Raw genomic sequence first — 13,228 nt, 5'->3', positions numbered from 1 at the left:
TGGACAACAATGATTATAATATAGTCTTTCAGAGTTAAAAAAAAAAAACCTAAAATACGGTAATGGTGTAGAAGTAAGGAGGAGATCATTGGAGTTGAAGTGTTTACAGAGCAAATAGTTTGTGTGGATGGTAAAGATGTTGACTGATTTTAAACTTTAAGTCTACATTCATATTAAAAATTTGCAAGGTAACCATTAAAGGAGAATAATGCATATATTCAACAATTCTACTTTTAGGAATTGACAGGAATAGCAACAAATTGGAAACATAACTGGCTATCAGTAGAGAATTGGTTAAAATAATCATGGGTAGTAAAATACTATGAATAGAATTCAGATAATTGAATGCTATGTAGCCTTTTAAAAAATGCAATTGCTGTGGGGTGCCTGGGTGGCTCAGTCGGTTAAACGTCCAACTTCAGCTCAGGTCTTGATCTCATGGTCGGTGAGGGTGAGTTCGAGCCCCACATAGGGCTCTGTGCTGACAGCTCAGAGCCTGGAGCCTGCTTCAGATTCTATGTCTCTGTCTCTCTCAAAAATAAATAAGAATTAATTTTTTTTAATAATAAAAAATGCAGTTGCTATGTATCTATTTCTTTGGAATAATCTCTAAGGTAAAAACAAAAATGGTGTGTATCATGTATACTGTATAGGGTTTTTTTTTTTTTTTAAAGAAGGGACAAAAATATGTGCATACATTGTGCTTGTACTTTTCATAGGATATCTCTGTAAGATACATAGGAAATTCACAACAGTAATTGCCTCTGGGTTAGCTTTTAAGTTTTCTAGTGCATATTCAAAAGGAAGATTTCTCTTAAAACTTATAAAAGCGATAGAAAAACCATACACAGAACCCTCATACACACATACACACTCATACCCAAATACAGCAAGGAACCCGTGGCAAAATACACTGTCTTTAAACAGCAAAGGAGTAAAACATCTAAAAAAGCACTCAGACTTTCTCTTTTCTCATATATAATGATAGAGCTCTAATCCTTACATTTGCTGGGATGCCTGGAAGGCTCAGTCAGTTAAGCATCTGACTTCAGCTCAGGTCATGATCTCTTGGTACATGGGTTCAAGCCCCGCATCAGGCACTGTGCTGACAGCTCAGAGTCTGAAGTCTGCTTTGAATTCTGTGGGTGTGTCTCTCTCTGCCCCTTTTCTGCTTTCTCTCTCTCAAAAAAATAAACATTAAAAAAAAACGAAACTTAGGGGCACCTGGGTGGCTCAGTAGGTTAGCCATCGACTTCAGCTCAGGTCATGATCTTGTAGTCCGTGGGTTCGAGCCCTGCATCGGCTCTGTGCTGACATCTCCGAGTCTGGAGCCTGCTTCAGATTCCTCCCTCTCCCTTTGCCCCTTTCCCGCTCACACTCTCTCACTCTCTGTGTCTCTCTCTCTCTCAAAAATAAATAAACATTAAAAAAAATTAAGTCTTGGGGCCCCTGGGTGGCTCGGTCGGTTAAGCGTCCGACTTCGGCTCAGGTCATGATCTCACGGTCCGTGAGTTCGAGCCCCACGTCGGGCTCTGTGCTGACAGCTCAGAGCCTGGGGCCTGTTTCGGATTCTGTGTCTCCCTCTCTCTCTGACCCTCCCCCGTTCATGCTCTGTCTCTCTCTGTCTCAAAAATAAATAAACGTTAAAAAAAAAAAAATTAAAAAAAAATTAAGTCTTTCATTTGCTACAGAGTATAGTATGAGCATTTACTCTTTCACTCTTACATCCTGTTTGTATACTTTTTGAAGGCCTGACTCAAGTATATTATTTCCTTTGTAGTTCTTGAAATATTTTTAGTATAAGCTTTATATATAGTAGTTTAATAAATAAATATGCGAGGTACTGTGTATCATATTTTATGGATTTGAAGTGTTTATGCTACCAAACTGATCTGAATCATGTTAATGAGTTTTTGTAACATATGAAACTCAATGGGATGTTATATGAATTTTGAATGGCTTTAAAATTTGAAAGTCCACTTGTTTCTTTCATTGTCTAGATTGCTTGCTCAATTTGACACAATAGGAAAGACTTACTTCAGGCATTTAGGAAAGCAAACACCACACTACAAAATTGTTTTATAAGCAGCCATATTAACGTGTTCTTATGTCTTCATTCTGTGTGACCTAAAAGCCAGCATGTGGGATGCATTCCGCGATCATGTTTGTATATATCACATTCTTAAACTTTGTCTCAAATGAGGAACTCGGGCTGAAGGCCAGATTTGAGGACTGGAGGGGGCTGGGTGTGGTGCTGGCTGTGCCACGGAGGGGAAAGCATTAATCCCAGACACCAAAGCCAGCACTCATGGGGGTCTTCAGGAACTCCCGAGTTGTACAAATCAGTTGCAGCTGGAGGTACAGAACCGTGTCCTTGCAGTACATGAGATGAGTGGCTTTCTGTGTCCTGAAGTTATCTGGACAAAATCACTTTCTTAGGCATTCATTTGAATTTAAAAAAATTTTTTTTCATGCTTATTTATTTTTGAGAGAGAGAGAGCGTGAGCAGGGGAGGGTCAGACAGAGAGAGACACACAGAATCCGAAGCAGGCTCCAGGCTCCGAGCTGGCGGCACAGAGCCCAATGTGGGACTCGAACGCACAAACCGTGAGATCATGACCTGGGTCGAAGTTGGAAGCTTAACTGACTGAGCCACCCAGGTGTCCCTATGCATTCATTTGCATTTTAAACAGAAAGACATCATCAGTGAAGACAAGCATGAGAAGGCCCCTTTCAGATATTTATGCTGGAGTGATTGTTTCTCAAGTGTTTCAGGGTTTTGGTTTTGGTTTTGGTCATAGAAGCGTTTCTTCAAATGAAAGCATAGGGGCGATTCCAGTGTGTAAAATGGGTGAGTTGGAAATGGGTGGTAGGGACAGCCCAGGACCCTAATTTCCAACTCCTAGATCTAGGGGCTCCTAGCCAGCAGTGTTCCTCAAGCTTTATTTAGTGTGTGAGAGAATCATCTGGCAGTGGATAAAACATGGGCTCATCAGAACATCTGGGTACGTCTGAGAGTCTAAATCTCAACAAGCACCCCAGGGGATGGAGAGGCTGTGCCCCGCCACGCCTCACAGTCATGTGGCCACAGTCATATGACCATGCTCAGCAGAGCCCAGGGTGAAAACTACCCTGCAAGGGATCCAAAGTGAGTCTCACTCTTTGATTTACTCATCAAGTGACAACAAGCACAAGATTCTTGATCACTTTGGTTGATTTTCCCACGATTTCCTAAGCCCCACAAACCTGAAGCGGCATCTAGATTTTATCAAGCTGGTAGAAAGAATTCCAAGAATTTGTTGATTTTAAAGCAGCAACAATGATAGATGCAGAGGCTAAAATTCCATCTCATGCCCTTTCCCAAATTATCTCAATAGAAGGCAGGAGAGCAACTTCTAGATCGTGCAGAACTGGTAAGGACAGCAGCTGAAGCCCCCAAAATAGCTGAATCTTGTTCCGAGCCCAACCAAGGAATTCTTCCCCAACATTTGACTTCAATGGATTGTCTTGAATGCACAGCTGTCTGGGCGATGTGACACTGCCACTCAGTGCTGAAACAAAGGGTCTTAGACTCTAGAAACTGTGGTCATTGGAGACCCTGCACTAGACCGGCTACTTTCTTGTCTAAGACATTGGACACTGGCAAAATCTGTATATCCAGGTAAGGGGAGTTGTACAGGGCAGGAAACACGTTTCTGTTTCCCTTTTGGAGGTGGTAATGCATCACACTTGGTGCCCACGCTGCCTCTCAGATTAGACAGTAGAGAAATTACAGGGCAGGAGCCAGCATATGTGTCTTTATCTAGATTCTCTCACAGCATTTTCTTTACAGTGCTTGATAATACCAGGTGATTCTGTCTGGGCAGGAAAAAGCCTGGGGGTGCTAGCTAAGATGTGTGAGATCCATTTTCCTTCAGAAGAAATCAAGAGCTCACTTAGATATGTCGACAGAAGTTGCAGGATCTCAGTTTTACAAACATAACACCTGGGACTAGGTTTGGCCCAAAACACCAACAAAAAACAACTAAACTGTGGGAAATTACCATCGGTATTTCTCTAGGACCTAAAATTTCCTGAGAACCCATTTAACAAGATACTGTATAATTTGCTCTTTTTTCATAAGGATTGTTTATTCTGCAAAGTGCTTCAATTATTGGAGGAAACATCTAGATAAGAAAGATGATTATCAGGGTGCCCGAGTGGCTCAGTTAGTTAAGCGTCTGACTCTCGGTTTTGGCTCAGGTCGTGATCTCACAGTTTGTGAGTTCGAGCCCCGAGTTGGGCTCTGTGCTGAAAGTTGTGGAGCTTGCTGGGGATTCTCTCTCCCTCTCTTTCTGTCCCTCCCTGGCTTGTTGTCTCTCTCTCAAGAAATAAATAAATAAACATAACAAGAATTTTTTTTTTAATTTTTTTTTCAACGTTTATTTATTTTTGGGACAGAGAGAGACAGAGCATGAACGGGCGAGGGGCAGAGAGAGAGGGAGACACAGAATCGGAAACAGGCTCCAGGCTCTGAGCCATCAGCCCAGAGCCCGACGTGGGGCTCGAACTCACGGACTGCGAGATCGTGACCTGGCTGAAGTCGGACGCTTCACCGACTGCGCCACCCAGGCGCCCCAACAAGAATTTTTTTAAAGGCAAGGTGGGGTGCCTACGTGGCTCAGTCAGTTAAGCATCCATCTTGAACTTAGGTCATGATCTCGCAGTTCGTGAGTTTGAGCCCCAAGTCATGCTGTGCACTGGCAGCTCAGAGCCTGAAGCCTGCTTCGGATTCTGTGTCTCCCTCTCTCTCTGCTCCTCCTCAGCTCGCACTCTGTCTCTCTCTCCCTTTCTCTCGTTCTCAAAAATAAACAAGCATGAAAAGAAAAGATGATTATCAAGTAGTAATCTAATTTTTAAGTGAGAATACTAGAACTGTAATATTACACTGAGCATTAACCTTCATAATAGTTACTCTAGAAGACCATACCTATATTTTAATGAAGCTGCCATTTTTCAAAATATTTCTGGACTCCTATTTTGTGAATTGCCCTTAAATCAGGTTAGGAGCCACACAAGAAAAAAACAGTCTTATTACAAGAATATTTCTTAACCTTTTAAAAGTACACATTTTTTGAAATGTGTAAAAAAAAAAAAGATCACCAGCTATTCTCTATCCTACAGCCCATATCACTGATCATATCACCCAAGAAAGTTTAAATTTAAAGTTTATTTTTTGTTGCTTATTTGGTGAAATCAAGATTTTCTTTTCCTGTTTCCCATCCGTGAATGCATTTTCAAAATACATCACCAACACGCCATCCCCAGAATTTTTATTTCCCACTGAGAATCACTGCATTATATTTTAGTAAAAACTTATTTCTAACCAAAAAAGCAGCTTAATACTCAGTTTGATTATTCCTTTTACTCAACAGCCTGCCTCTGAATGAGGCCTTTTTCAAAACTCAAATCCATTTTGACTAGGGAGAGTTTGCCACCCTAAAATAAGAGATGTCACAGACTTTGAGGGCAATTTCAGATGGATTTGTAGAGACTTTTCATGTTGATACTCAGACAAAGACAATACCTGTTTGTGTGCTCAAAATCTAATAGGTTAAGAAGTTAATCTTAACAGTCATTATATACTGATTACAGTTTTTGTAAAGATTTTTTTTAATTTTACTTATTTATTTTGAGAGAGAGAGAGAGTGCAAGTGGGGGAAGGGGCAGAGAGAGAGAGAGGTATACACAAAGAGTCCCAAGCAGTCTCGGAACCGTGAGATCATGACCTGAGCCGAAGTCAGACACTTAACCAACTGAGCCACCCAGGCGCCCCTACTAATTACAGTTTTTAAACATAGGGATTGTTTTATAATACAAGTCATTATAGATTAGAAGCTATGATGTACAGCCAGTCTGATCACCAGTTTATTAGACATACAGTGTATTGATTGCAGACCTCAAAAACCAGGCACTGAAACATTCATATATGTATAACATAAATCCATAACCAAGAACTAAATATTACTATAGAAACAAGTGGTTTGTGTGTGTGTGTGTTTCGAGAGGTAGAGGAAGAGGAAAAAGATATATTCAAACTTACTTCAAAGACACTTTGGAAGCTGACCACTTCCAAATAAACAATGAGAAGAATTTGATCAAAGAGAGAAGTTTGCAAACTACCTTTGCCATTAATGCAGCTTGGATATTTGCTTTTATTTACTAAAAATCTGTGTCCTGTCAGAGTCATGTTTAAAATATTTGCGGTTTGAACAGGCATGGGTAATGATGGGATATAACTTTTTAGTGAAAGGAAAATCATAGATGTGATATTCGCTTAAGGACGAAAAAAACTACCACATCCGTCTCAGCCTAAGGAAACCAGATGCTGGTGGTGGTTGTGGGAGCGGCATTTTTGTTAGTGGGAGTGATCCCCCAACTATTTCTCATACCTTTCTCCCAACCTGTTCCTCTGAAGCACACATTGTGATTTCCTGAAGCTTCCTGTCATTTCATAAGCAAAAACACAGTTAATGAGTTACTTATGTTTTGAAAGAAGAGAAGAAAATAAGCCAAAGTGAGAGACCATGTATCTTATGAGAAATAATACTGTTAGTCCATAGGGAACCTGGGACCAGGTCTTCATTTCCAGATATAGTGCTCCAGCCATATAAATGCAATGTGACATTCAGTGGTGCATCTAGGCTCATTTTTCCTCTGGTAAAGGTTACAAAACTGTTCATTTTGAGGTGCTACTGTGGGTTTCTCGTGAAACACATTTTTTGTCAATACTGGAATTAATATGAATGTTCCAGAAATTAAACAGGTAAAACAGAAGACAACATGGTATTTGGTTCAGATCCCAGCTCTCCCAGTCTCATGTAGAAGTTGAACAAGTTAGCCTCTCTGAGCCTCTGTAAACCATTTTTACTCAACACTATGGCCCCAAATGTGGGGTTTCCACATTAAGCAATTCTCCAACTTTCCAGACACCAAGTGGGTGTCCTACAATTTAACTCAATTATGACACTAGCTACCCAGAGATTAAGGGTTCAGTCCCACAGACCTGTCCCCTACTTTAGATGAAAGTACAAGTTGTGGCAGCCTCCCATACTTCTAACTGATTGACTAGCTACAAAATTGAGGATTTCCATACCCCTCTTCTTGGGTTCTGTAATATGCTAGAATAGCTCATGGAACTCAGGAAGGCACATTACTTACCATTACTGGCTTATAAAGAATACAACTCAGGAACAGGCACATTGAAGAGATGCACAGGCCAAGGTATATGGGAAGGGGCCTGGAGCTTCCATGCTCTTTCCAGGTGCACCACCCTCCCAGCACCTTGATGTGCTCACCAACCAGGAGGCTCTCTGACCACCCTCTCCCCCAACATAGTTTCAGGATCTTTATGGAAGTTTCATTAAATAGGCATGATTGATTAAAGCATGGCCCCTGGTGATTACCTCAATCTCCAGCCTCTCCCCTACTCCCCTCCCCTGAAATCAGAGAATGGGGGTGAAACTTCTAACCCTGTGATCATATCTTGGTCTTTCTGGTGACCAGCCCCCATCCTGGAACTATCTAGGGGTCCCCAACCACCATCATCTCGTTAGCATACAAAACACATTCTTATCACTCCAGGGATCCCAACAGCTTAAAACTCTTTATGTCGGGAGTCAGGGACTAAGACCAAATACTGTAACAAAAGATGCCTTTATCACCCCTGTGGCTCAGGAAATTACAAGTGTTTTAGGGCACGGTGCCAGGAACTGAGGACAAATACCAAATATGTATGTCTTATTATATCACAGCCTCTGTTTCTCTGCCTGGGAATAGGATTATGATTAATACACCACATAGTAGATAAGAGGATTCAATCTGGCACTTGTTAGCAAGCACCTGTGACTGACAGAGTTCTCCTTTGGTGGCAATTACCTTATTTTTCCCTGTTCAACAAAGACACAGTAGCCACTCCCTTTGTGCCAATCTCTGAGCTGGCCACTCGGAGTGATACCGAAAAGGGAGCAGACAGGTTGCAGTCTGACAAACACCGCAACAGAGCTGTGTGGGCCCCTTAAGGGGATAATTCTTCACCACAGTAGAAACTTAGTTTGTAGAGCGGCTGGGCATTTATTGTTTAAGTGTGTCAAGTAGCAGAGTGTCTCGAATGTCAATGATTAGCTTACTTCCACTCAGAATTTAGAGACCCACTTCATGTATTTGTTTAGAGATCAAGGCCTGTGATACCAAGAATGGAAATTGAACACAGTTCTCCTGTGCTAACCCTTTGAGGCTAGTCGGAGCTAACGTCTGCCTAGTCTTTTAAAATGAGCTGTTTTATATACCTCAGCGAACAAATAAAATAAGAAAGAAACTTCTACCAGAACACTGGCAGAAAAGCATTATTCAAATGAAGTCAAATATTTTTAAAGCGCTTTATGAACGGTACGGTACTCTACAAATGTTTGGCAAGCTTCCACCTACACATTTTATTACCTTTGTTATTTTAGCGTGAGTTATAATCGAAGGTTTTAAGATTGTAAGAACATAAGTCCTCCACCTGCACTGAGGATGTTTGAGAGGGAACAGTGAATGTGTGCGCACGTGAACACACATACACTAAGGGCTGAGAAGAGAAAGGGGTCGTGAGGCTCCCACAGACTGTTGTTATCTTAAAATATTTAAAATATTGTTCTATTTTGAAATGCTAGGTTTTTTTTTTTTCCTATTAAGTATGGAAGTTGCTTCTGATGAGCAATAGCATACCTTTCATGGTAGAAATTTTATAGAAAAGTGTTAAGAAGCTGATGAAAACTAAGTGTAGCCTCTGTGTTCCTGGCATTCCAAACTATGACCTTGAACTGAAACAAGTTACTGTCTTCATACACCCAAGACATTAATGCACGAGCCCCTCCCCCAGGTTTAGTTACTGGAATATGGTCCCCTCCTCCCCAGCACCCACATACATCCTCATCCCATGCCTCCCAGCCAGTGTGAGGTGTCTCAAGGTGCAAAACGTATGTTCTCAGGGAAAAGTCTGGTTTTGCTTATTTCTTATTTCTTGGCCTGTGGCCTTTACTGCTGCTGCCCCGGGTCTGGCACTGGTCTCGAGGCAGCCAGTTAGCCCGCTGCCTGTCTGTCTGTCCCCAGAGCCATGGAGGGAGCCACTGTGATCCAGAAGGCCAAGTTGGCAGAGCAGGCCAGGGCCGTGACAACATGGCAGCCTTCATGAAGAGCACCATGGAAAAGGGGAGGAGCTATCCTGTGAAGACTGAAACCGGCTCTCAGTGGCCTGCAAGGGTGTGGTGGGTGATCAGAGCTCTGCCCGGAGGGATCTGCCCAGTGCTGAGCAGAAAAGTGATGAAGCGGGCTAACAAGAGAAGGGCAGGGAGGTCCAAGTGTCCTGGGAGAAGGTGGAGACCGAGCTCCAGGAGGTGTGTGACATCGTGGAGGACCTGCTGGACACCACCTCATCAAGGACACTGGTGACGCTGAAAGCAGGCTCTTCCACCCAAAAATGAAGGGTGAATGCCCCACTATCTGGCAGAGGTGGCCACCAGTGATAACTAAAAACGTTTCAGCATCTCTGCTCTGTGGACCTCCCGGGAGGCCATAGACATCAGCAAGGAGATACTGCACACCAACCCCATCCACCCGAGCCTGGCCCTGAACTGTTCTGTCTTCCTCTATGAGATCTCCAACAGCCCAGAGGAGACAGTCTCACTGGCCAAGAGCACCTTGGATGAGGCCGTGGTTGACCTACACATCCTCACCAAGGACTCCTACAAAGACAGCACCTTCATCATGCAGTGGCTGCAAGACAAGCTGACGCTGGGGGCGCCGACAACATCAGGGAAGTGGGGGTGAGGCTCTTGAGGAGCCCCACGTTGAGCTGCCCCTGCTCCCTCCCACAGAGGGGACCCGGATGGGGTGGGAGACCCCCACCTGTGAACCACTTCACTGCTCACCTCCTTGACTCTCTCCTGCCCCTGTTGCTTCCGGATCTTAGGAATTGAGGAGTGTCCCACCCCTGTGGCTGAGAACTGGACTGTGTGTGTGGGAGAGGCTGGAGATGAGTGTGTGTGTGTGTGTGTGTCCAAGAATCAGAATGTGAGGGAAAGCATGCCTGTTGGCATGTGACCATGTTTCCCCCCAATAAAGTTCCCCTGTGACAAAAAAAAAAAAAAAAATACAGCTCTTCTAGGCCAACCATCTCTGTAGGCTACAGGAAGATGGTTCTCCTTAATTCCCTATAGTACATCTATACATGGTATCTAGTTCACTGGAGGCCAGGCTCTTAATAAGACTTAACAGAGGACTTGGTCACAAGCTAAGTGAAACTCACAACAGCCCCTCCCCCAGGTTTAGTTACTGGAATATGGTCCCCTCCTCCCCAGCACCCACAGCAGAATTTTACACTATTGGCATTTTAGGCTCAGACCCAACCTCCACACCTTGGCTTGGGTGCCATACACCTTCCCATACCTCAGAGCCCAGGCCCAGCTCAGTTCCCAGAAAAAAAGAACAACCTCACCTTGCCAGTCCCAAACCCACCCTTTTCCTGTCCCAGGAAGAGTGACCATTGTTTCTCCTCTTTGGGGGAACACCCACCCCTTCTTCCAGAGCATGGCAAGGCAATCACCGGAGCCATGGGCACTCTCCCGGGGGCCAGCACAGGTCACCTTAAATAACAGCTCATCCAGGCGACAACACAGGCCAGGCTGCAGGGACCCCAGGCCCAGCCATTCCTTTTCTTATTCCTTCCAGCCCCAAATGAACAGAGGTTCAGGTAAGCTTGTTTTTCCTGATGAAGCTAGTTCTTGCTCCTTATTTTTTAAAAGCAAATGTTTAGACAACAAAGTTAACATACCTCCAATGAACAAAAGTAATATTCTGGAAAGTTTTGGGGGACACTGTTTTCTATCTTTTTATAATAGATATATCTATTCCCCATTGAATATCTGCTCACCATTGCCAAGCACCTAATAGCATCACCTGAAGCATCAGTCCCTGGATTCCTTCTCTAGAGTCCAGTGTCCCTTTGACAAGGGGCAGTCATTTGTTTTATAACTAACATGTTGAAAGGTCCTACTGAACAGTCCTCCCACCACAGGGGAGACTCCACCCCAAAGAGAGCTTCCATTCCTCAAAGTGGCCGTTTTGCACATCAAAAGATGGAGCCCAGTGTCTTAGTAAGTGTTAAGATTTTCATCTTTTCAACTTTTTTACTCAATCATACAACTCTAGAGCATTCTCCTACAAAGTCCTCGACGTTTTGTGGCAGTGTTAGAAATAAGCTTCCCCCACTGGGGACAACCATGGGGTAAACGGTCATCCAAAGAGTCAGGCAAGATTAAGTCGGAAAGGGTTACAAAGCATTAATGCCCTTAAGGAAGCGAATCCATTTGTGAATTTGCTAATGCCAGCAAGTCCTCTTTCCCATCACCATCCCCAAAGATAAGAGCAACAACCAACCATTGCCTTTTCATCCTTTATGGGCATAATTTTACACATGCAACTTCATTAGCTGTTTGGATAATGCGGTGGGTGCAAAAAATAAAGCCCATAAAACAACAATATAGTAGATCCCTTGAAAGTGTAGAGCAACTTAATTGTTGTTTTCAGCAAACCCAGAATGACAAAGGGGATTATAATTTAAGTTGTACTGATGGCATATGTGTTAGACAAAAGCTAGTAGTTGACTTTGGTGGTTATTATCCTCCCCTGCAGTTTAAATTACTTTCTCTCTAGGAGCAAAAGAGCAGAAAGAAAAAAAAAACAATTCTCACCTTATGTAAATGCAGTTCTCCAAATAGACTCGTTTTGCAGACTCTGGAACCGCTGAGGGAGATGTGGTTACACCAATCTAAAGAATTCTAGAATTTTAGAGATGTGGCCATAAATATCACAATCCAATTTCCTTGGTTCGTGCTTCCTAAGCTGACACGCATATGCCTCGGTTATGCAGGGAGACACCAGGGATGCCTCAAGGGAACTCCAAGATAAAGAGTGACAGTTATAAGTCCTAACACAAGGGAGGCACTGAGAAAATACTTGTTGGATTAATAAATCTCTGTGGTTTATCAGTTTTGCTGGTTGTTAAGTAATTTAAAACATTATTTTAATATTAAAATAAATCTGTACCAAGCATGAACATGAATGTAGGCAGATTTTAAAAAATCATCTGGGCAGTGAGGGATCCCAGGGATGGGATGCAGAAAGTAAATGTGTGACAAATTCACTGAGGGTATGTGTGCTGGGGGTGGGGCGGAGACGATGAGGGGTGGCACTGACCTTAGTAACTTTGGAAATGAGTGGCATCTGTAACACCAAACACAAAGGAATCTGTACGTAAGCTTTGTGCTTTAGTTGATAAAGTTGTTTTCCATAGGAGTGCAGATTACCAAGAGTTACTGCTAAACATAGTGGAAATGAACAAGTAAGTGAATGGATAACCAATGATGGGAATCAGCTTTCTCACTGTCGGAAGGAGAGTTGACAGATAAGCAAAGGGAGAAGGCTAGAATGATCCCTGTGTTAGTGGATTCACATTCACATTCACATGGAAACACTGTATGAACTTATGTTTAGCTGAATATAGGTATAGATGTATCTGGATGTACTTCTGGTACATATGTATGTGCAAATATTTATAGACATGTGTACAGATAGGAGTTAGAACATGCACATATATTTCCTTGCTCTGTCAGCTGAGAGGACCTAGAAGCCAGCACACCTAGAACTCAAATCTTGGTTTCTTATAGTATTCTCCAATAAAAAGAACCAGGACTCCTTGGAGAAATGGCTGATTCTAGGACCATGGCAGGAAACACACAAGATGAACCTGGAGTATTTTATAGTGCCAGAAAGTTCAAAAAAAAAAAAACCCCAAAAACAAACAAAAAAAAAATCTAGAGAAAAAAGAAACCCCCAAACAAAACCCCACAATGATAGGGGTATGTCAAAGGGACACAGGAACCAACTGAAAGAACTCCTAATTGAAGCCAAAATTAGAACAATTTGAACAACAAAATAAAGTAGAATTGGATTATAATCTAAAGTAAAAAGAAACAACATATCCATAAATTTATGCTGCTATAAATAAATGATTGAATAAATAAATTGGAAAAAGACAAATCTCAATAATTCCAAATAATTTCTTTTTTCTCTTTTCTTTTTTTTTATTCAAAAACACTTTTTTAATGTTTATTTATTTTTGAGAGAGAGAGAGAGTCAGAGCATGAGC

The 13,228-nt window shown here is 42.4% G+C and overlaps 1 pseudogene; it reads left to right on the top strand.

Annotated features, from left to right (window-relative positions):
• Nucleotides 1-9,136: 9,136 nt before the first annotated feature.
• Nucleotides 9,137-10,201, top strand: LOC122467586 (annotated as a pseudogene).
• Nucleotides 10,202-13,228: the final 3,027 nt, after the last annotated feature.

The sequence above is a fragment of the Prionailurus bengalensis genome, chromosome B1 (assembly GCF_016509475.1).
Source record: "Prionailurus bengalensis isolate Pbe53 chromosome B1, Fcat_Pben_1.1_paternal_pri, whole genome shotgun sequence".
In the NCBI taxonomy this organism is placed as follows: domain Eukaryota; kingdom Metazoa; phylum Chordata; class Mammalia; order Carnivora; family Felidae; genus Prionailurus; species Prionailurus bengalensis.
This window is presented reverse-complemented; position numbering and strand designations above follow the sequence as displayed.